This window comes from Ursus arctos, unplaced genomic scaffold, assembly GCF_023065955.2.
Source record: "Ursus arctos isolate Adak ecotype North America unplaced genomic scaffold, UrsArc2.0 scaffold_22, whole genome shotgun sequence".
NCBI classification, from domain to species: Eukaryota; Metazoa; Chordata; class Mammalia; order Carnivora; family Ursidae; genus Ursus; species Ursus arctos.
Window position 1 is genome coordinate 3277382 of NW_026622897.1, and position 24416 is coordinate 3301797.

At 38.0% G+C, this 24416-nt stretch overlaps 1 protein-coding gene and 1 pseudogene across 2 annotated transcripts in view; both read left to right on the forward strand.

The window, feature by feature from the left end:
* Nucleotides 1-24416, forward strand: part of GRIA4 (glutamate ionotropic receptor AMPA type subunit 4) — a 359257-nt gene that overhangs the window by 90072 nt on the left and 244769 nt on the right. The window lies entirely within an intron of this gene.
* On the forward strand, nt 7702-9283 carry LOC113260121 (60 kDa heat shock protein, mitochondrial-like; annotated as a pseudogene).

A 24416-nucleotide genomic window follows, 5' to 3' on the forward strand; every position in this document is an offset into this window, starting at 1 on the left:
ATTATTAGATATTTTAAATTCATATGTATATTTAATCAGAAAAGAAAACAAATGATAATAGTAATAATTAAGATAATAGGAAAACCAAAGAATGAGAAACACATACAACTAATGGCTGATGGAAAAGGGAATGGAAATAAACTCACATGATGAAATATTTTTTATGTTTTAACAAATCAGTAATAATAAATAACATACACACAGTGGTTTTTAAAATGTTATTGAGATATAATTGACATATCACATTGTGTAAGTGTAAGATGTTCCACCTGTTGGTTTAAGACACTTGTATATTGCAATATGATTACCACCATAGCATTCACTAACACCTCTATGATGTCCCATCATCACCATTTCTTCTTTATGATGGGAACAACTAAGTCAAGTCTCTTAGCAGCTTTGAAGTTTACAATACTCAATTGTTGTCTATAATCCATATTCCGTGTGTTGTATTTCTAGGAATTGTGTATCTGCTGGCTGCAAATTTGTATCCTTAAACCGCATCTCCCCAATTTTTCCACCCTCACTCCTGGTAACCACCATTTTATTCTCTGTGTTCATGAGTTTGGGGGCTTTTTAGATTGCACCTAAATGTGATACCATACAGCATTTGTCTTTCTCTGGCTACTCTCATTTAGTATAATGCTTTCAAAGTCCATCCATGTTGTTCCAATGGTAGGATTTCTTTTTTCTTGGCTGAGTATTATTCCACTGTGTATGTGTATATTATGTGTATATTAAATATATAAATGTGTATGTGTGTGTGTGTGTGTAAACATACCGCCTCTTCTTTATCCATTTATCTGCTGGTGGATACTTAGGTTCTTTCCATATCTTAGGTATTATGAATAATGCTGCAAAAACAGGAATGCAGATATCTCTTCTCTGTCCTGTTTTCATTTCCTTTCCATATACAGGCATACCTCGGAGGTATCGAGGGTTCATTTCCAGACCACTGCTATAAAGCAAGTAAAATTACTGTTTTGGTTTCCCAATGCATATAAAAGTTATGTTTCTTCTATACCACAGTCTATTAAATGTTCAATAGCATTATGTCTGAAAAACAACGTGTGTATCTTAATTTTAAAAGACTTTATTCCTAAAAATGCTAACCATCATCTGAGCTTTCAGTGAGTTGGGATCTTTTTGCTGGTGGAGGATGTTACCTGATGTTGAGGGCTGCTGACTGATCATGGTGGTGGCTGCTGAAGGCTGAGGTGGCCGTGGCAATTTCTTTAAACAAGACAACAATGAAGCTTGCCCCATTGATTGGCTATTCATGAACATCTTTTTATAGAATGCAAGTCTGGCTGATATTATTTTACCCACAACAGAACTTCTTTCAGCATTAGAGTCTTCTCAAACTCTGATTCTTTTTTATCTACTTAGTTTATGTTGTATTCTAAATCCTGTGTTGTCATTTCAACAACTCTCATAGTATTTTTACAAGAAGTAGATTCCATTTCAAGAAACCACTGTCTCTGCTCATCCATGAGAAGCAACTCCTTATCGGTTCAGGTTTGATCACAAGATCACAGCAGATCAGCCCCACCTTCAGTCTCCCTTTCTGATTCTGGTTCCCTTGCCATTTACACCACATCTTAGCTGCTTAACCCTTAAAGTCATCGCTGAGGGTTGGAATCAACTTCTTCCAAACTCCTGTTGGTGTTGATATGTTGCCCACGAATCGTGAATGTTTTTACTGACATCCAGACAAGTGGATTCTTTCCAGAAGGTTTTTATTTTACTTTGCCCAGACACATCAGAGGAATCATGGTCTATGACAGCTATAGCCTTATGAAACGTATTTCTTAAACAGTAAGACTTCAAAGTTGAAATTACTTCTCCATCCATGGACTACAGAATGGCTGTTGTATTAGCAGGCATTGAGAACAACATTAATCTCATTGTCCATCTCCATCAGAGCTCTTGGGTGGCCAGATGCATTGTCATTGAGCAATAACGTTTTGAAAGGTATCTTTTTTCTGAGCAATAGGTCTCAGTAATGGCCTTAAAATATTCAGTAAATGATGTTGTAAACAAATGAGCTATTATCCATGCTCTTGGCTCCATTTATAGAATACAGGTAGAATAGATTGAGCATAATTCTTAAGGGCCCAAGGATTTTCAGAGTGGTATGTGAGCATTGGCTTCAGCACAGAGTCACCAGCTGCATGAGCCCCTCACAAGAGAGTCAGCCTGTCCTGTGAATCGCTGAAGCAAGGCATTGACTTCTCTCTTGCTGAGAAAGTGCTACATGGCACCTTCTCCCTGTAGAAGTCTTTTCCATCTACTTCAAGAATCTCTTGTCTAGTGTAGCCACTTTCATTGCTTCTCTTAGCTAGACCTGGAGAACTCACTGTAGCTTCTACATCAGCATTTGCTGCTTCACTTTGCACTTTTATGTTATAAAGGCAGCTTCTTTCCTTAAACTTCGTGAACCAACCTCTGCTCACTTCACACTGTTCTTCTGCAGCTTCTTCTTTCTCAGCCTTCACAAGACTGAAGAGAGTTAGAGGTTTTCTCTGGATTAGGGTTTGGTTTAAGGGGATGTTGTGGTTGGTTGTTCTTCTGTCCAGACCACTGGAACTTTCTCCGGATCAGCAATAAGACTGATATGGATTTTTATCATTTGTGTGTTCATTGGACTAGCTAGCACTTTAAATTTCCTTCAAGAACTTCCCCTTGGCATTCACAACTTAGCTAACTGTTTGGCACAGGAGGCCTAGATTTTGGCTTATCTTGGCTTTCAAAATGCCCTCATCACTCAGCTAAATAATTTCTAGCTTTCGATTGAAAGTGAGAGATATGCAACTCTTCCTTTCACTTGAACACTTAGAGGCCATTGTAGGGTTATTAATTGGCCTAATTCCAATATTGTGTCTCAGGGAATAGGAAGGCCTGAGGAGAGAGAGAAAAGTGGGGGAAGGACCAGTTGGTAGAGCAATCAACACCAATGTCAAGGAGCCAAGACCAATGTCAAGGAGCTTTTTTCCTGTTTTTTCTTCTAGGAGTTTTACAGTATCGGATCTTATCTTTACATCTTTAATCCATTTTGAGTAACTTTTTCAATGTGATGTGACATCAGGATTCAGCTTCATGCTTTTGCATGTGGTTATGAGTTTTCCCAACACCATGTGTTAAAGAGATTATCCTTTATCCATTGAGTGTTCCTGCCTCCCTTGTCAAATGTTAGCTGACCATAAATGTGCGAGTTTATTTCTAGGCTCTTAATTCTGTTCCATTGGTCTATGTGTCTAACGTATGGCAGCATCATACTCTTGAAATTACTTTAGCTATTTAGTAGTATAATATGAAATCAGGAGGTGTGATGCCTCCAGCTTTGTTTTTTCTCATGATTGTTTTGGTGATTTGGGGTCTTTTGTGGATTCATAGAAATTTTAGGATAGTTTTATTTCTTTGTCTATGTAAAATACCATTGAAATTTTGATAGAAATTGCATGGAATCTATAGATGCCTTTGAGTAATATGTGGTTTTTAACAATATCATTTTTTTCTGATCCACAAACAGAGGATCTCCTTCCATTTATTTGTGTCTTCTTTAGTTTCTTTCTTCCAAGTCTTGTCATTTTCATTGTACAGCTCTTTCCCTTCCTTGGTTAAATTTATTCCTAAATATTTTATTGTTTTTGATGCTATTATGAATGTCGTAGTGTTTGGTTTGGTTTGGTTTGGTTTGGTTTGGTTTGGTTTTGGGGGGGGAGTGGGGGAGGGGCAAAGGGAGAGAGGATCTTAAGCAGACTCCATGCCCAGCATGAAGCCTGACAATGGGGCTCAATCTCACGACCCTGGGATCATGACCAAAATCAAGAGCTAGACACTTAACTGACTGAGCCACCCAAGCATTCCATGAATGTTGCAGTTTTAAAATTTCTTTTGCAGATGTTTTGTTGTTAGTGTGTAATTGTTAGTGCTATTGATTTCTGTATGTTTATTTTATATATGATACTTATACCTTTATATTGGAAGCTTAATGGGAGTTCTTTTGTAGGTTATAATCTTTTAATCTCTGACTGCTTTTGGAATTCTCTGTCTTTGATTCTTGACAGTTTTGTTATCATGTGTCCTAGAGAAGGGTTTTTTGCACTGAGATTAAAATAGAGTAATCTGTTAGCTTCCTGAACTTGGATGTCCCATTCTGTCCCGAGATTTGGGAAGTTGTCAGCTATTATTTCTTTAAATAAACATTCTGCCCCCTTTACCATCTCTTGTTCTGGATCCTTGATTATTCTAATATTTGTTCTTTTGATGGAATTCCATAGATCACATAGACATTCTCTTTTCTGCACTTTTTTTCTTTGCTCTCCTCTAAATGGGTTGTTTCAAAATTCCTATCCTCTAAATCACCTATTCTGTCTTCCATTTGCTCTACTCACTGCAGATGTGTTCTGTTGCATTTTTCATTTCATTCATTGAATTCTTCAGCTCCAGAATTTCTGAAGATTTTTTTCATGATTTTGTTCAGTTGTATTTCTGAGTTTTCTTGTAGCTCATTGAGTTTTTCAGAGACAGCTATTCTGAATTCCTCATCAGCTAGCTCATAAAATTTCACTACTTTGAGCTTGGTTATTGGAGAAAATTATTATCTTTCGGTGATAATATGGTTCCTTGATTTTTCATGTTCCTGGTATCTTTAACACTACTGCTTTTGCATTTGAAATAGCAAAAGTCTCTACTAGTTGCCTTAAGGTAGGGGTATTCTGTTCCTTGGTGCTGTCATTATCTGGGGTTTTCTCTGTCTTTGTATGGGAACACATCTCTCTTCTTGCTCCCTCTTGTGGCAGAATTGTTAAGTTCTAATGTCTTCTCCGGTCCTTACAACTCATCAGTCTGGCCACTAGAAACCTGTCTTTTATTTTCCAGAAGGTGGCACTATAGCTCAAATTTATGGTTTCTCCCCTGCCCACAGGCCCTGGCTGACTTGAGTCCTCTCCCTGCCACTTAGCCACTGCACTTAGGAGCTCACCCAAGAGGCCCAGTCAGTGTGTGTTTAGCACTTGGGGCATTGATGGTGACTGCAGACCAGGTAGGGAGATCCTCAGGGAGGGACTTCCAGGGGCTCATGGGAGGACTTCCTGCAGAAGTCCTGAGTGCAAACAGCAGGAACTGCATCCCTGTAATGCTCTTTGATATTCTTATCTGCCTCTTGGTCAATCTCCTCCCTGCTCCCAGTCATAGAGGTCCTGCCCCAGTACTCTAGGCTCTGCTGGAGAGAATGGGCCGTCTCTCACTGCTGTCCTATTTTTGATGGAATTGGTCACCAACACCAGCTTGTTTAGCTCTGTGCCTTGTTGCAGTGGCAGGGGTCAACACTGGTAAGGTTATTCTTACCATTTCCACTGCATCCACACTCATATATATATGGTTTTCTCCAATGGCATGAGAGGACCTCCCCTTGAGAAGCTAGACTTCTGAGATGTCTCTCTCACCCATGGCTGCCCAGGTCAGTGCTCCCCAGGTCTCGTTCTGATGTTGGCTAGAGGGATTGGGTCGGTGTGCTGTTCCGCCAGCTCTAGGGCCTGAGTGGGGAGGGGGCAAAGGCCCCATAGACAGAAAAGTGGCCAGTGTGCTTAAAACCCACAAAGTGGCGAGAAGATGGGGGATCTGTGGGGCCTAATTAGGAACTCAGTCTTCATCTTAATAAATGTAGAAGCTTTTCAAACACTTTGAAAGAAAATAAACGAATTTACATTTATAAAAGATCACTCTGGATAGAATGGAGAGGAAAGGACTGGAGGAGGACATGGATGTTTGCTGAGAGTTTCTCAAGTAGCCTAAGAAAGATGTGGATGAGTGGGGCAAAGCCCCTTTCGCAGCTACAACAAATAAGACGAAGGAGTTAAAAAGAAATGTGTGATAAGGAACTTTATAAAGAAAACTTTAAAACATAGCAGAAAGACACAGAAAGGGGCTTGAACAAGTGGAAAGACACCCCTTTCTCTTGTATTAGATTATATGATATTATAAAAATGTCAGTTCTCCCTAATTAATTTATAAACTTAATGCAATCCTTATCAAAATACCAGCAGGTTTCCTTTTTTGTTATTGTTATATGAGACAAACTGATGATGAAGTTCATATGAAAAAAACAAACATCCGAGAAGAAGCAGGAGAACACTGAAAAAGAAAATCTATGAGGGGATAGTAGCACCCAGATATAAAGGCATAAACGGGTACGTCAAAGTATCCATAATTAAATTAGTCTCGCGCTGGCATGTTAGTACACAGTGAGACCAGGGAACAGAATGGAAGACCCAGAAATAGATCTAAGTACATAAGGAAGTGTATTCTATGATATGGGTAATATCTTTGGGGTATTACTGGGACAAAGCTGGACTTTAATGGTTGTGGAGCATCTGGGTACGATTTGAAAAAAAATAAAATTTGGCACATTTCTCATACCTTATACCGAGTCAACTCCAAATAGATCAGGAATTTAAACAGAAAAAAAATGAAAACATGTAAGAACTAGAAGAATAAAGAGATGTTTCTCTTTATTCTCTGTTTGGGAAAATACTTTCTATTTTTCAAACTCCAGAAGAAATAAAAGGAGACATTGATAAATTGGACTACGTGAAAGTTTAAAAAAAAAAATACGCAATATCATAGACAATTGACAAACTGGAAGAAAATATTTGCAACATGTGACACAAAGGGCTAATATTCTTAATATATAAAGAACTCTGAAAACCAAAGAAAATGAGATTGAAAACCCAATGGTAAAATATGAAATAGACATGAGCAGAAACTCACATATATTTTTTTAAAAAAGATAAAAGTGACCCTTACGTATATGTTTTTTTAAAAGTTCAAACATGGGGCGCCTGGGTGGCTCAGTCATTAAGCATCTGCCTTCGGCTCAGGGAGTGATCCCAGAGTCCTGGCATGGAGCCCCTCATCAGACTCCTCCGCTGGGAGCCTGCTTCTTCCTCTCCCACTCCCCCTGCTTGTGTTCCCTCTCTCTCTAGCTGTCTCTCTCTCTGTCAAATAAATAAAATCTTTAAAAAAATTAATTAATAAAATAAAATTTCAAACATAATTAGAGAAATACAAATTAAAATAATGTCATTTCTAAGCTATCAGATGGGTGAAAATTAAAAAGCATGACAACATACCCTCTTGGTAAGGCTGTGGGTAAACAGGGACTCTACTGGATTGTTAATGAGAATGCAAACCGGCATAGTCCTTCTGGTCGGAGATTTAACAGTTCATAACAGGACCATACATGTTCTTATCATTTATCCAACAGTTCCACTTCTGGGAATCTATTCTGAAAGATACACCTCCAACAGTAGATTTGCACAAGGTTCTTCCCTACTGCATTATTTGATTTGTAAAATATTGGAAACATCTTAACTGCTTGTACACAGGAGAGTGTTGTATGGTGCATCCACTCAGTAGAGTACTAAGAAACTGTGGAAAAAGAATGAGGAAGACCTCAGTGAAATAATACATGGTAATTTCCAAGACATATTGTTAATGTTAAAAAAAAAAAAAATCAGCCTGGTGCATGCAGATTGCCAGGCCTGGGCCACCAGGAAGGGCGTGGAAGCTGCTGTGCTGCACAGACAGTGTCCCACACAGAGAGAGTGGTGCAGAGAGGGGACATGTTTATTGCTATGTGTGCCATGATTTTCTCCCTTGCCTCTCCGGGTTCTCGCGCACAGCCCCCTTGCAGAAATGCTTTGATGACCTGCTGTCTTCTACCACATGAGGCCACTGTCCAGGGCACTGGTTCCTCGTCTCACTCAGGCTTATGCCAAAGATGTAAAATTTGGTGCAGTTGTGTGAGCCTTAAAGCTTCAAAGTGTAGTAGACCTTTGAGCAGATGCTGGAGCGATTACTAGTGATTATTAGTGAATGAGAAGTCCTAGAGTATGGTGTGACCATTCCAAAGTCAGTTGACTTAAAGGGTAGATGTAACAATATGTGGACTATGCTTGCTCAAGATATTGCCAGTAACACAAGTGAAAAGGCCAAAGATTCACCACCACTGCTACCGTATCAGTATACTACTTGCCAAGGAAGGCTTGGAGAAGGTGAGCAAAGGTGCTCATCCAGTGGAAATTGGAAAAGGTGTGATGTTAGCTGTAGATGCTGTAATTGCTGAATTTAAGAACCAGTCCAAAACTGTGTTGAGCCCCAAAGAGATTGCTTAGGTTGTTGTGATTTCTGTCTGCAAACAAAGAAATTGGCAATATCATGTCTGATATGGTGGAAAAGATTGAAAGGAAGAATGTAATCCCATCAAAAGTTGGGAAACCTGAATGATGAATTATAAATTATTAAATTGAAGTGTGATTGTTTCTCCGTACTTTGTGTACATCAGAAATGTGAATGCCTATGTTATATTGAGTGAAAAGAAGATGTCTTGTGTCTGGTCCATTACACCTGCCCTTGAAATTGCCAATGCTCATTGTAAGTCCTTGGTCATAATTGCTGAAGATGTTAATGAACAAGCTCTAAATACACTCATTTTGAATAGGCTAAAAGCTGATCTTCAGATTAGAGCAGTCAGATCTCCAGGATTTGATGACAATAGGAAAACCTACTTTAACACATGGCTATTGGTGCTCATGGTTCAATGTTCAGAGAAAAGAGGTTGACCCCAAATCTTGATGATGCTCAGCTTTCTGACTTAGGAAAAGTTGGAGATGTCACTGTGACCAAAGATGAAACCATGTCCTGGAAAGGAAAAGATAATAGGCTCAAATTAAAAAACCTATGCAGGAAATCGCTGAGCAGTGGCATATCATAACTAGCAATTATGAAAAGGAAGCACTGAATGAATACCTTGAAAAACTTCCAGATGGAGTAGCTCTACTGGAGGTTGGTGGGTCAAGTGATGTGAAAGTGCATGGGAAGAAGGAGCTGCAGGTGCCCTCAATGCTACATGGGATGCCGTGAAGAAGGCATTGTTCTGGGAGGGGGTTGTGTTCTGCTTCCGTGCATTCTAGTCTGAGACTCGCTAATTCCAGCAATGAAGATATTTTTTAATGATACAGAAATTATTAAAAGAACACTCAAAATTCTTGCAAAGATCATCGCTAAGAATGTAGGTGTTGAAGGATCATTGATAGTTGAGATAATTATGCTAAGTTTCTCCAAAGCTGGTTGTGATGCTCTGCTTGGAGATTCTGTGAATGTGGTGGAGAAAGGAGTCATCGATCCAACTAAGATTTTAAGAACTGTTTTATTGGTAGGTGGAATGGTCAGGGAGGAATATGTTCTGCTTTCTAGAGTAGTGCTTCACCATTGCTAATAAACTCTGACAGGATGCTCAGGGCAATGTTTCTCACCAATAATTTCAGAGAAGTCAGTTAAAGTAAATGAAAAGGCTGGCTGATGTTAAGAAAGTCACTATAATCATCAGTTTCTAGTTTCAGTTGACAACATATCGTGATTTACCACTGTCATTGTCCTCATTATCCTACAGATAATTTAATTTATTTTGTATTTTTGAATACAAGGTTATTTGTACATTCACCAAAAAACAAACCAACAAAAACACACTGTGGAAGTGTCTATAGTTTGCTATTCTTTAAGTACTAAGGAAGGGGGAATGTGAAAATACACACTTACCCACTAACCTCTGCAAAAGAAATATAGAAAAACCATGAACTAATGAGATTGTTTGCCAACATAAGTTGGTTAGGAGTGGCGATTGAAGAATGTGAAAGGAGTGAAACTTCTCTTAGTTTTCTGTGTAACACAGTCTTTTAGGACATACACCAAAACACAAATAAATAAAACCAACCAGGATGTAGGGGAACCCAAAATAGGACACCAAAAAATAACAAATGTACCTAACTGTGTTATAAATGAATGACATAATCTTATGGAAGGAGGTAGAGAAGAAAAGAATTAACTTGAGTAATGCGGGAAAACAATATTTTGATTGCATACCATAAGCAGATATACACCCTACACCAGCCCTGTACTGTATTTTGTAAATTTGTTTTTAACAAGTGTATTAACCAGAGATTCTGAAGTAGTTTCTGTGCAGACTAAGATTTAGCAGACAGGTAAATGTATTATAAGAAATAAGAGACTGTGGACCCTGGGAAACAAACTGAGGGTTCAAAGGGAGAGGGGTGGGGGATTGGGACAGGCTGGTGATGGGCATTAAGGAGGGCACGTATTGCATGGAGCACTGGGTGTTATACGCAAACAACGATCATGGAACACGACATCAAAAACTAATGATGTACTGTATGGTGACTAACATAACATAATAAAAAATTTAAAAAAAAAAAAAAAAAAAGAAGAGCCAGCTTACAAACAAGAAAAGGGGAAAAGCTGGAAGGAGCCCTCTGTTGTTGGACTGAAATCAGAAGAGTAAGTATGGACCCACGACTTTAATATATAGACAGTCTTAGGTATAGAAAGAAATACAAACATGCATGTGTGTGTGTCCATACATGTGTTTCCTGAGAGCACTTAGAGGCGAAAACATTCCAGTAACAGTGAACACTCCTGGCGTCCAGATCTTAATTTCTGAATACCGTTCTATAATTAAAGGAAAATGACTTTTAGAAAAAGGGTGATTACAGGGTTAATACAGAGAAAATATAGGATGAGACAGCATCATCTTGTGGTGTCAGAAAGCAAGGGAGTGCTTATAGAATGACTGGGTGAGGCATGCAAGGATTTAGGAGCCAGCTTGAAGAAGCAACCGATGGCCAAATCTGGAGCGATGTGAGCAAAACAACAAATAATGGTCATAATGTAAGACAACCATCGAATACAATAAATGTCCATTAGTCCCAAGTGGTATCAATAAACAATTGAATACATAAATAAATGGGGGCGAAGAGACAGCTCTTCTTTACAATACAGTTGCAATGAATAATGGAGGAGGAAGGATGCAAATAGAAAATCACCATCAGGCAGATGACACAGTAATAATTGTTGCAGGAAAGAATTACTGATGATGATGGTAAAATTATGATGAGAAACAGGATATTTTAATCGTCTCTGGGTATTTCTCCACAAAATACTTCTTAATTATTAAGGAAAAAATTGTAACTTTCCAGTGGAGAAACCTGGCCATCACCGTCCTTACCAAATGACTGAAGTTGACACCCCCAGTTAATAAGACTTACCAGCATCGTGCACCTCCACCGGAGAAGTGTCTGCAGTATTTCTGCCACATGTGAAGATGTCAGACCACTAAATTAGGAAACATTGCAGAAGAGAGGAGACAGGAAAAGGATAGCTTTGCAGGGTGGTTTGGATTAAGAGGTCAACATTGTAGACAGAAGTGGAAGTGAACAGTAAGAAAAATAGTAAAACAAAACTTGATAATCAACATAGAATGTAAGGGGGTGTATTCTACAGAGAGCAGAAGGAGGTTTAAAGAAAGACACCCATTGTAATGCTCTGTAATCCTATTTAGGCATGTGCTTTATAACTTTCTGAGGGTTTTAACAAACTTCCCCGAGATTTGAATTGTAAATGAAGTCTTTTTGACTAATTAGACCTTTTTATTTGGTATGTTAAGTTACTTGGGGAGCACTGTCAAACAAATAATGATAAGCCTTAGATTATGTTGCTTGGGTAAATTCTCTGTTCTAGAAATCATGTGAAATTCCTGAAGTTTTAATATGTTCTGGTATAAGGTCATCGTTTGACATTGTAATTGTTAAAGTATTATGTGTCACAGGAGAAGAAAGAAAGAAAGAAAGAAAGAAAGAAAGAAAGAAAGAAAGAAAGAAAGAAAGAAAAAGAAAAAGAAAGAAAGAAAGGAGGAAGGAAGGAAGGAAGGAAGGAAGGAAAAAAAAAAGAAAAGAAAAGAAAAGAAAAGAAAAGAAAAGAAAAAAAGAAAAGAAAAGAAAAGAAAGAAAAAGAAAGTCGGGCAGATGCCCAGATTTGTGGGCTGCACAACAGGTGGGTGGGTATTCCTGGATTAACCAGACCAGGAGACCACGTTTTAGTGAGAATTATCCTCTAACTTGGAAAGACTGTCAATTTATTAATACTGTCATCCCAAACAGGTGGCATATCTTCACTGATGTTGTTTTGTTTGGTTTGGTTTGGTATTATTTTATTTTATTATTTATCAAATGCATCCATGGGGAAGCTAGTTTTTGACTGACAAAATTTCACAGTTGGCAGACCAGCTCACCTTGGATACTTTTCTTCATGAGACCTGGGGCCAACGGGTGAAGAGTCCTGTTCTCCCTGGTTTATTCTTTGTAGTAAAAAGAAGCTCTTTTTCTACTTCATTGGCTTGCTCTTTGTAGCCTGCGTGATCTGTAGGAAGCAATGCTAGCCTCGGTTATGGACGAAGGCTCTAAAATGAGTTGTGGTCCTCACAGTATTAATATCAGAAAAATCTCTGACCCCTGAGCCTACTACCTCAGGAAGCTTTCTCTTTGAAACACGTAAAAGGAAAGTGGTACAAGATAAAAAATACTCCAGAGTCCAGAGTCTTTCATGGTTTGTCTCCCTCTCTGATTTCCCCCCCTTCAGTTTTCCCTCCCTTCCCCTATGGTTCTCCACACTATTCCTAATGTTCCACATATGAGTGAAACCATGTGATAATTGTCTTTCTATGTTTGACTTATTTCACTTAGCATAATCCCCTCCAGCTCCACCCATGTGGATGCAAATGGTAGAGTACAGAAGGCGGGGGATGGGGTAACTAGGGGATGGGCATTGAGGAAGCAAAAACTAATGATGTTAAATATGTTGGCTAACTGAACATAATAAAAACAATAATAATCTAAAAAACAACAACAACAAAAACCCAGCACAGAATTTAAAAAGAAAGAAATAAAAAATAATACTGTCCAAAAAAAAAAAAAAAAAAAAAGGCCGACTTTGAAACTTTCAATAGCTTCTAATTGCTCTTGGGATAAAGACCAAAATTCTAACCAAAAAAAAAAAACAAAAACAAAAACAAAAACAAAACAAAAAACGAACAAAAAAAAAAAACCTCCAAGAGCAACATTTTGAAATTCTGAAAAAAATCAGAAATGATTCAACTGTTTAAATCAGAAAGCATCTTATGGGTATACAAGAAGTCTTTTCTAATCACAGTTTTTACTGCTTTTATTTTCTATAATAAAAAAAGGCATAATCATGGCAAAGATACCCCATTGCAGAAGATAAAACAAATAGAGTTTTATTCCAGCTAGAATGCTTTTGCTAAAGTCTGATTCTTTAATATTTGGGTCCATGAAATAATGGGTTAAATTATGAAGAGGTCCATCTACATCTTATTTAGCAAAGTTTACATATAATTATAACGTCCTCATGTAAGATAATGAAAACTAAACTCATGATGTCAACTAATCAAAAGTTAGATTACTTTTTCTTTTATGCACACAGGAAATATTTACAGGTACCTCTCATGTGACACTACTCTAAAGCGTCTGGAGGGAGAAAATAGGACTTGGACCCATTAGATGTGGGTTTGAATTCCAGGGTAACCAGTTAGCCAGTAACAGGTCTGTGAGCCTTGACCATGGGCACAAATATAAGGCTCATTTTCCGAAAAAAAAATGGAGTAAAGGACTCACCTCACAGGATTCATGGAGAATTATTTGAAAGAGTTGCAATTCTGAGTACCGTATACTGTATACAGCGTATGTGGATTTTTTTAAAAAAGCAAATGAATTAAGTTTAGCTGATAGTGAACACATAATAGGGCTATATTTTCATTTTTCTTTACCATTGTTTTTAGGGAAGGAAAAACTAAGTAAAGTCAAAAGTACTGAAATGTCAGAATTATTTGTAATAAAATGTCTTTTTCTTGGCCACATTATTAAGCAAACATCACTTAATCTATTTATTTGAAGATCATAAATCCCAATATAGGGAATCATTGCTGAGGCAGACAGAATCATCCTAAAAGTTACACAATACATCTCATTTGTGTGACTCAAATGTATTCACCTCATTTGGTTCAAAGCTGTGTTCCAAAGATAAAATTATGAAGAGGAGGAGAAATTGTTTCTTCATGTGATATAGCATACACATGTTGTAGTTTGCCCAGAGTTTTGCTCATATTATAGAACTTAATTTATGTGGAGTTTACCTATATATTCCCATTGGGAAATAATATGACAGTGAACAAAATAACAGCCACTCTTTGAAAATAAAATACTCTTCTTTCACTGCAAGCACTATTACATGGATGGTGATAAAGGGAAGTGAAAAAAAGGTTATTTCAGAGAAGTAAACATTGGTTAAGCATTTTTCATGATTCAGACGTTATAGGCAATCTTGTTGCTACATTTTAAAGATGTGACACCTGTCCTTAGGATTTGGAACCAGGAAGGTCTGGTGAGGCAGTTTACCAAAACCTGGGATATTGGGCAGGTTATGAAGACCTCTGTAAACGTCTGTCTCACCATCTGAAAATGGAGATACCAGGATACTTACTTTCCAGAGTTGTGAAAAATAAATGTAAAATGTTGCGAAAATAATTGTCAGGAAATAAATGTCGGTGCTTCTTTCCCTTTATCACAGCATTTTTAATTTATTATCTTTTATTTTATTACTTCTTAATTACTTATTTGCATATAGTTGACCCACAATGTTACATTAGTTCCGGGTGTACAACAGAGTGATTCCACTTTCATGTCCGTTATGCTGTGCTCACATCTGTCCCAGTGTTTGAGAAGATTCAGTTTTAAAATATGTCAGTTAGAGGTTATATATCATAACATAGATATAAATAATTGTTATCATGAGTAATTAGAAAAATGGGTTCAGTTTACTCCCACTTATCAAGAAAGCCAACCTCACTAAATAAATACATATTTTGGTCTGTGTACCTCCATGGCCAGCATCCTATAAGACATTGGAAAGCAGAATGGATTTTTCCTGCCATGATAAAAACTGGCAATCTAATTCATAAACTGTGCAAAGTGGATTCTCTAGATATAAAAAGAAAAATTTTCAGATAGTGAAGATAAACTCAAGGGAAGTGAAAAGATCCGTAGCTATATTCTTATTCGTGCTTTCTCACCTCTTTAATTTACTGGTGTTTTAATCTTATTTGGAATGAGAAAGTATCATAGAAGTGGAAAAGGGATAAATAATGCAGAAGTTGCACCTACATGCATGAAAATTACAAAGTCAATTCATATTTACTTCCCAATGAAAAGATTATCCCAACACTTTAGCCAGTCCTATTTGTTGACCATAATTTTAAAAAATCACATTATTTGTACCCTTTACCATACATAATGGATCTTTTTAATATAGACTTTTTTCCTTTTATTTTCAAAGGGTTATGATTTTTTTCTTTTTTTGAAATATAGCTGACATAAATGGTATATTAATATCAGATGTATAACATAGTAATTCAGCATTTTACATGTTACAAAATGCTCACCACAATGATCCATCTGCCACCATATAAAGTCGTTCCAGTCTTATTGATGGTATTCTCTATGCTGTTCTCTATGTCTTACTTATTTTATAAGCGGAAGCTTGTACCTCTTAATCCCCTTCACCTCCTTCCTCCATCCCCCCACCCACCTCCCCTCTGGCAACCACCAGTTTGTCCTCTGTATTTATGAGTCTCTTTCTATGCTGTTTTGTTTGTTGTGTTTTTTAGATTCCACATATAAGTGAAATCATATGGTATTTATCTTTCTTTGTCTGACTTATTTCACTTAGCATAATACCCTCTAGCTTTATCCACAAATGACAAGATCTCATTTCTTTTTTATAGTTGAGTAATATTCCATTGTTTATGTACACCACATCTTTTTTATCCAGTCATCTATCAATGGACACAGGTTGCTTCCATATCTTGGCTATTGTAAATAATACTTCAGTGAACATACGGTGCATGTGTCTCTAAGAATTAGCATTTTTTAGGTTATTCTGGATAAATACCCAGAAGTGGAATTGCTAGATTGGAAGCTCTTTCTATTTTTAATTTTTGAGGAACCTCCGTACTATTTTCCACATTGTCTGCCTCAGTTGACATTCCCAGCAGCAGGGCACAAGGGTTCCCTTCCTCCACATCCTTGCTGACACTTGTTGTTTCTTGTCTTTTTGATACCAGCCATCCTGACAGATATGAGGGATAGCTCATTGTGGCTTTGATTTGCATTGCCTTCAAGAGCAGTGATGTTGGGCATCTTTTCATGTGTCTGTGGCCATCTGTAGGTCTTCTTTGGAAAAATCTCTATTCAGGTCTTCTGCCCATTTTTTAATCTGATTGTTTTTATGATGTTGAGTTGTATGAGTTTTTAATATATTTAGGATATTAACCCCTTACCAGATATATCATTTGCAAATATCTTTTCCCATTCAGTAGGTTCCTTTTCATTTTGTTGATGGTTCCTTCACTGTACAAAAGCTTTTTAGTTTGATATAGTCACAATTGTTCGTTTATTTTTGTTACTCTTGCCTAAAGAGACAGATTTAAGAAAATATTGCAAAGACCAATGTCCAAGAGTTTATTGCCTATATTTTCTTTTAGGTGAGTTTTCTTTTTCTTTTCTTTTTTATCATAGAGGAAGCTTTGAGTGAGTTATCTATAAATAAATCATTGTAGTCCAGATTTAAAAGTATGTTTGGCCTCAGGCCATTCCTCATAACTAGGGAGTGCTCATAAAATGTGAACATAGTGTAATAAAAAGGAAATAAAAATATTTTTTTAAAAAAAGAGCACTGGAGAAATGACTTCATAAAGAGAAATCATACATTAAATTTAAAAATATTTTAGAAAGGTAAATATTACTGTCTTTTTCAATATATGATGAGCTGTTGAGTTTCATGATGGAGATGTAAAAAGAAGTATTTATCTTTAGAAATCTAAGTAAAGCTCTTGTAAGTAATAGGTTGCTATTGCAATATAACATAGAAAAATATTCTGAACACATTTAATTGTGTGCATATAGACACACACTCAAAGGAAATTTACAAAATGAGATCATTTGTTAAGATGATAGGGCTATGGGATCTTCTTCAAATTTTTCTCTAATGCTTTTAAAAATAAAATTCATGCTTAGTTTACAAAAATGCCATCACATATTATACATTCCAATTTTACCTGCAAGTGTTCATTCTTCCCTGCATGATCTGTGGGGGATAGAATCTTTCAATAAATTTTCAACAACCTGCCTCTCTGCCTCATACAAGAAGCTTTTTAATTTAAGGTTGTTGTTAAATTACTCAGGGAAAATAGTTCAGGAATTATTAATTAATTTATGCTAATTAAAAGCATAAAATATTTTAAAGATGCACAAACAGAACCAGAATAAAATTAAAAGTAGCTTGAGGCCATTGAAGTAACAAAAGGACAACTTAAAAATTACTAGAACTGACCCAGAGGACGGATAGTGAGTAAGCTACAAGAAAGAATTATGTGGGCGCCGGCAGGCTTTGCACCAAGCCTCATACTTCTCTGCACACAGCCGTGCTAAGCTCATTTTGTTTGTTACCATCACAGTATAGAAACCACTAACCTCAGAAAGTCCTGGGGACAAACACCACAAGATTTAGGAGTTATAAAATATTATTCGAACTTCTTATAGGTGAGAATTGTAGAAATTATGTCTCAACTTCGAAAGTTAAATTTACAGAAACATTCTTATTTAGGGGCGACATTTGATAAAAACTAAAATTAATTTTTATTGTTATTTTTGGGGGTGAATAAGTCTCTTAAGTGTTTTTATTTTACTTTTTTTTACTTTTTATTTGAGTATAGTTGACACACAATGTTACATTAGTTTCAGGTGTACAACGTAGTGTTTCAGAATCTCTGTATGTTATGCTGTGCTGACCCAAGCGTAGCGCCCATCTGTCTCCATGCAACGCTACTACCACACCACTGACTGTACTCCCTCTGCTGTATCTTTTATTCCCACAACTTACTCATTGCATTACTGGAAGCCTGTACCTGCCACAACCCTAAGCAAGTTTTAGGTTTTAAGTTGAAACAGACCCAGATCTCTGTGTGTGTGTGTGTTTGTGGCGGGGGGGGGGGTATTCTGACACGTTCAACAGGTGTCTTTGAGAGCCTTCTATTAGTGTGTGTGTGTGTGTGTGTGTGTGTGTGTGTGTGTGGCGGGGGGGGTATTCTGACACATTCAACAGGTGTCTTTGAGAGCCTTCTATTAGTAGAGTCCAGATCAGGTTCCCTACTGGACACAAAGGGTTAACAGTCAAACCTACTGCTTTTTTGCTTTCTCGTGTAATGGATTCACCATCAACCAAGGAGAACTTACTGCAATCAAGGGCAGACTTGATGACAATCACAATCACAATCGATTGCTGTACTGTTCTTATTTTTTAAAAATCTGATATACAGATACTGTATTTCACAGAGAATTTTTAAAGAGTGCTCTGTCAAACAAGTCTCATCTTTGGATTGAGGCTGAAAGAAATATGGCAGTTACATATTACGTGTTAACTAAGTCTTACCTTGGCACCCTTCAGGGCTGCCAGCCATGGCAATGGTTATAATTAAATGGTGCTATAACTTACCATACCATTAGATCAGTTAGTTACACTCACTTTAGGCATGTTGTTGAGGATATTTCTTTTATTTATTTATTCATTTTAAGATTTTATTTATTTATTTGTCAGAGAGAGAGCACGCACACAAGCAGGGGGAGCAGCAGGCAGAGGGAGAAGCAGGCTGGCTCCCCATTGAGCAAGAAGCCTGATGAGGGACTCCATCCCAGGACCCGGGGATCATGACCTGAGCTAAAGGCAGACGTTTAACCGGCTGAGCCTCCCAGGCGTTCCCAGTATATTTCTTTTATATCACTGCCTTCTTTTATATCACTGCCGTCCAATGTTTGCATCATCTTTTTTAAGAACTTAACATTAGGGAAAGCTTTCCTTCCACCCATGAAATGGTACGTTCTGTCCCACTGGAAGTAAGAATATGTAACTGTCCATGTTCCCTTTTTGTTTTGATGGCCAACGAGCCTACAGATAGATGTTTTACTTGCAGTAATAGCGGATTAGTATGAGAAATCCAATCAGGAAGAGATCATTCACGTCAAGATGAAAGAATCAAGGAGAGCCTTGATACTGGACTTGAGCCAGGCCTTAGAACATGGAACATATTTGGACATTAGACAGGCACAAAGGATTCAGTATAATCCCATTCTAGTTAGAAGAGGTCAAGCTGTAGTAATAAAAACACTCAAATATTCAAGGATCTAAGGATCGATAAAAGAGAAGCCGTAACTCCACAGTGGGGGACAGGCTTTCCTCAACTTGGTTTTTGGGGATGCAGGATCCTTTCATCTTGTGGTAGCACCTTGTAAAGCATCCTGGTCATCTGCCCTTAGCTGGCAGGAAAAAAGCGCAAAGTACACCTGAAGGGTGCAGTCAAGCCTGCAAGTGACTCACATCATTTCAAGGTCTTGCTCACTCAGTCACTAGTAACCAAGTGAGGCCCAGAAGCGTAGCACACCTCAGTTCCAGGAGGAAGAGGAGGATAGGTGTTAGTGACTGTGCCATAGATATTAAAAATAAGGAATTCAACTTAAAACACAAGTGATCTTGCACATAGTAAAAAGCAGCATTTTTCTATTAGACAGTAACTGAAATTTCTTGTAAATTTCTTATCCATTACAATGATCTCTTTTTCCTTTTATGCAAGAACTTCAGCTTTGTATTCTCAAGGGCTCAGTCAGTTGAGTGTCTGACTCTTGGTTTAGGCTCGGGTCATGATTTCTGGGTTGTGAGATTGAGCCCCACATTGGGCTCTACGCTTAGCAGGGAGTCTGCTTGAGATTCTCTCTCCCTCTGCCCCTCCCCCCACTTGTGCACAGTCTCTCCCTCTCCTCCCCCCCAAAATAAATAAATAAATGTATATTTCAGTGAGGGCATAGAAGAAAGACAATGAAAATACTCCTACATATGTAATAGAGTAAAATAATGTACTTACTTACACAGTGCTTTGGTGGGGTGTATCCTTTAAGTGACTTTCAGAAGTTGTAATTATAGCTAGATTCTCAACTTCCCTAATTTCAATAATTTTAAATGATCATACAGTGGTTAAAACAGGATGGAAAATTTAGGGGTGCCTGGCTCAGTCAGTTAAGTGTTGGACTCGTGATTTCAGCTCAGGTCATGATCTCAGGGTTGTGAGATAGAGCCCTGTGTCGGGCTCTGCCCTAGGCAGGGAGCCTACCTGCAATTCTCCCTGCCCCTGCCCCTGCCCCACTGCCACCCTGCCACCATCACTTGTGCTCTATCTCTCTCTCAAAAACAAAACACCCAGAATGGAAAATTTAGTTTCCTCAATTAAAATTCATTGCAGTCACTGAAAACCTAAAACATCTATACTGTACTGGAATGTGATGTACAAGGATTCTGGTTAGGATAGAATTGGTGGTCAGTTTCCCAGAGACCTCGGTAATGTCTACATGTGTGTATTCTGGCAGGATGGTGTTACCAGCATATAGGTGCACCCCAGGGCAGTCCCCTAGAGAAGAATCCTTGTATTTAACATCAATACCACTTTCTCCATACATGTCATATTATGACGTTTCATAACTCAGCGGAAATATCTGTATGAAGCAGAGAGCAAAAATTATGTAAAAATGGGGAATGATTGAAAAATTCACACTCGGACTGTAATTCAGTACTGAACTAGGGAAGATACTGCATTATAATGTAAATTACCTTGATGCATTTCTTTCAAAAAAGCAAATTGTTCTCACTTTTTACCACTTGATAGGCAGTTGTTCTAATCCATGAAATAAGAAACTGAATCTTTGCCTTTCCCTGCTCTCTGTAATCCTTATCATTCAGTTTTATATAGATATTTATTTTAGCAAAATTCTCCATGATAATTTATTCACTAATCTGTGGAATATCCAAGACAAGTGAATATTTTCCCCCTTATTTTGAAAACGAGCTTGGCATTTTATCTTTAACCTCATAGAATGAGGCTATGCAGTCTCCTAGCCACCTTTTTAAAATTAATTTTTCCCTGCCAGACCACGGGAAGCTTCATGACAGGTAAGTTTTCTGTGTGACCATAAACACAGCCTATTTATTTAACAAAACGTAAAAAGAAAAAAAAATGTTAAGTGGGAATCTTGCTTTTACCCAAGATACTTTCACAGTTACCCTCTTAAAGAACTCTTCATTACAAATCCTTAAAGAATATGAAATAAAACTAATCTTCACTCTCTTCTAAAGTAAGATTCTACCCAAGATAGACTCTCTCTAATTAATCCAATAATGTATGTTTCTGAATTCCTAAAAAGACATCATCGTGAATTAGTCTCTTCTCTTGGACAGGAGGAGTAGTCATCCCGGGGAAAAGAAATAGAAATGCCAGTGATAGTGTGTTTTCTCTTCTTGCAGGTCACCTTGGTAAGACCAGCAAGAAAGAGTGGGTATAAAACTGAGTCAGACAGATAAAAATATTCAAATGCAGGCATTGCTCTCCTGAAAAAAAGAGGTGGATTATTGCTTAGGCGTGTACTAAAGTGAAAACCGAAGTTATGTACTATGGTTCACCTCAGATATATAGCCCATATGTGAACAAAGTAAATGTAGTCTTAAAATATTTTGAATATTGAAACTAATGTATATAATTCACTGTCATCACACAAGCATGTAGAATACATGTGTGGCACTGGCTGAGGGAGAAGATTTCAAGAGTGTAATTGTTTAAATGGGCACGATTAGATCAATGGTGTAATTCGCAGATTACCAATAGCAGTATGAGTGTCCATGGGGAAGTACCAACCACGCGGTACCATAAGGACAGCCTCTCTCCCACCTCCGTTACAATGCTTTGCATAAAGTACATGTCAACAAACTTGGTTGGATGGTTGGATGGATGGATGGGCAAATGGATGTTTGTGGCAGGTTAAGAAGATTTCAAAGATTTTGAAGCCAAAGTAAATAACAAGAAAAAAACTATCACTGAACCATGATAACACATGTAGAAAACAATGAGGAAACTGTGTTTAGCCCACTGCAGATGGAGCAGTGATGTCACACGTGCAAACATGCTCTTTAAGGCTGGTGATGCAGTGCAAGTACTAACTGTCAGTATCACCGTTCTTTTAAAAAAGCACGGGAGATGTCACAGGTTGTGATATGACAGAATGTCGTTATTCATAAAGACTTACAGATATAGTTCTCTCAGAAGAGAGAGTTCTCTCTTCAGAGAGAACATATTTATTTCTTTGAAGGATTGTAAATATTAAAATGTGCATGCAGGTCTCTCTGCCTCTGTCTCTGTCTCTCTCTATATATATAGATATATTTGTATATATCTTTTGCATACTCTTCACTGCAGTGAGAAAGCAATTCATTGAAAGAAATTTGAAAAGCAGGGGGTTAAAAAGACCACACACCTAAAATAGAGTTGATTATTTTCTTACCAAATCATATGCATATTCAGGACCCTAGTACGGTCTTCTTCAGTTTTGGTGGTAGTGGCTATATTTTGAACTCATGCCTCTTGAAAGGAGCTAATACTAAGGGCTGAGTTTGCTGTTCACAGAGGCTTGATGGAAAGGGACGGAATGCATACGTGCCTTTCCATTCCACTGCTCTGTTGGCAGCTCTTCCCTTTGAGCTACTAGGGTATTGAAATGGAAAAGATTTGTGTTTGCTGAAGCTTCTAGAGCAGAATTCTTGTCAATTTCAATCAACTGCCTACTTAGGAGTTTGGAACCAGCAAGGGGACACAAGGTGAGGAGTTACACATGAATGAGCTTACATCACAGGCATGTCATTGAGCTCCATATTTGAGGTATTAACAGAGTTGCAGCCCTAATTCTTAAGCAGGTAATCTGTCTTCTCTCTTTTTCCTCCCTCCTCTCTCTCTTTCTTTTTTTCCCCCAAGGTTTCATTTAAATTGCAGTTAGCTAACATGCAGTGTAATATTAGTTTCAGGTGTAGGCTTTAGTGATTCATCACTTACATACAACACCCAGTGCTCCTTACAAGATCAGAGGAATTCTTTCTAAGTCATTTTTAGGAGGTTGGCTAATGACAGTCAGTGGTATTGATTTCTACAACAGGTGAGCTGAACCTCTTCAGGCATCGTACCTGGTCTTGGTACTCACTTATTGAGCTATGTTTAGAAAGTGTTGCAAAGAGTTCAGTTTTAACCCAAAGGGTAGTGATGACTGTATATATATTCCCTGTCACTCATCATGTCTGCTGGAGAGAATTGTGATCGGCATTAGGAATTATCAGAACGAGGAGGTAACTAGAAACTTTCCCATGAGCCATGATGTTTTGGGAGTTTAGGATTCCTGATCTGCATATATCCTCAGCAAACCAGCAACTCGCTTTTGTGCATATGTGTGCTCCTGAGTTTGGTTTGGTAGATATTCGCAGCTGTTCATTGGAGAATTCTGAGCAGGCAGAAATGCGTGTATAATTGTCAACCATTTAGAGCAATAACTGAGCTTATGTAATTCTCAGGACGTGGTATAGTGGGCAGCAGGCACATAACCCAGCACTCAAGACGGACTTTCTTTTAAAACTAAGCACACATGACCAGTTTGTTCTGAAAAGTAATGAGGAAGCCCTCATTACTCATGGCAGTTTTTGCCTTGAGGGACTTGAGTAAAGGGAGTAAATGCATACCATAAAGTTGTTCCTCACCAGCGACTCAGATGAGCTCTGGCTAAGTGGGAGGGAGAGAATTATTGATGGACAAAAAGAGCCTGACTTGGCCTGGATGACATTCCAGACAATGACTATTGAAACTGAACATGTGAAGGGTTTCTTATTCCATACTGGATTGTTCACGGCAACTACCATCCTTTAAACTGCATTTGCTCACATCGCTGTAAAAATCTGCCGATCAGTCTTTCGCTCAGCGCCTTTCATTTTAAGATTGTTCATAAGCAGAGCTAACATCGTACTTTATTCTTTAATGTGTTGCAAAATACACTCACTCGCCATCTGTGAGAAGCGCCTCTTCTGATTTTCTACACCAGTGGTGCACAGTTGTGTCACTGGGCCGCATCATGCCTCCAGACGAGCTTTTTCTTCTGCCAGCAGCCATTATTTCATTTTAATTACGGGCTAATATTTTGAAGTTGTGAGCTTGCTCATAAAATGTCAAGCTTCTGTCTTTTCCCAGAACTCTCTGAGATGCCACCTTGCTGGGCCTACATGTCTGCACAGCAGTGGTTTCTGAGAGCAAGCTGCTGGCCTCGCACGGCCAGGAACTTTTCAGCTCGCCTGGAGCGTCGTGCCACCCTGCACCATCCTTGAGCCGTCTTTTCATAAAGTAGACCTACAGGGAAAGTGAAATGTTGCTTGTGCCCCTGATTACATCCACAGGAAAAAAGAAAATATTAGGCCTAGTAAATTTGGGGTTTTTCAAAAAACATAGAAAGGTGTGTGTCTTGGTAAAAGTGAGGGATGTGTAAACAATATATGCCCGTGTCTTGAGAGCACACTGAATGCTGGGT